Source organism: Tupaia chinensis, unplaced genomic scaffold, assembly GCF_000334495.1.
Source record: "Tupaia chinensis unplaced genomic scaffold, TupChi_1.0 Scaffold000262_1, whole genome shotgun sequence".
In the NCBI taxonomy this organism is placed as follows: Eukaryota; Metazoa; Chordata; class Mammalia; order Scandentia; family Tupaiidae; genus Tupaia; species Tupaia belangeri.
This window is the reverse complement of record NW_006159742.1, coordinates 2,118,270-2,118,997: the sequence shown is the minus strand read 5'-3', so window position 1 is coordinate 2,118,997 and position 728 is coordinate 2,118,270.

Here is a 728-nt window from a genome sequence, read left to right as displayed (position 1 = left end):
AGTCACCTTAATTACCACACCTTTTGTTGGTCCTCAGTACATTTTTAATAGAGAACAGGACAGGTAATAAGCAACACATGGGTTGGTATCTTCTTTCTACAACCATATTAAATACTCCTCACCTTGGCTCCAAAGGCAGTTCAACTAAGCAGCTGCTTGAAACTAAAATGCATAAAACTAAATGTTTGTGCCTTGAAGCTGATTAATTTTTTGTGTCATCTTGACTGGATTACAGGATGCCCAGATTGCTGGTTAAACATTATTTTTTGAGTTTGTGTGAGAGTGTGTATTCAAAAGATATTAACAATAGGATTTATGGACTGAGTAAAGCAGACGGGCCTATCCAATGTGGATGGGCAACATCCAATCCCTTTAGACCCTGAGTAGAACATAAAGGCTGAGGAAGGTTTAATTAACTATGCCTAACTGCCTGAACTAGGATATTGATCTTCCCCTGCCTCTGGCACTCGTGCTTCTCTGGCTTTCAGATCCCGACTGGAGTCTGTACAGTTAGGTCTCCATCTCTAAGGTCTTCAAACTACATCACTAACTTCTCAGACTCCAGCTTACACACGGAGGATCATGAGACTTCAGCCAGTAAATCTGTGCGCGCGCACGCGTGCATGTGTGTGTGTGTGTGTGTGTGTGTGTGTGTTGTCGTCGCCGCTGTCGTCATCGTTTTTTGTTTTTTTGGTTTAAGAGAACATTAATACAAACTTTACTTAAAC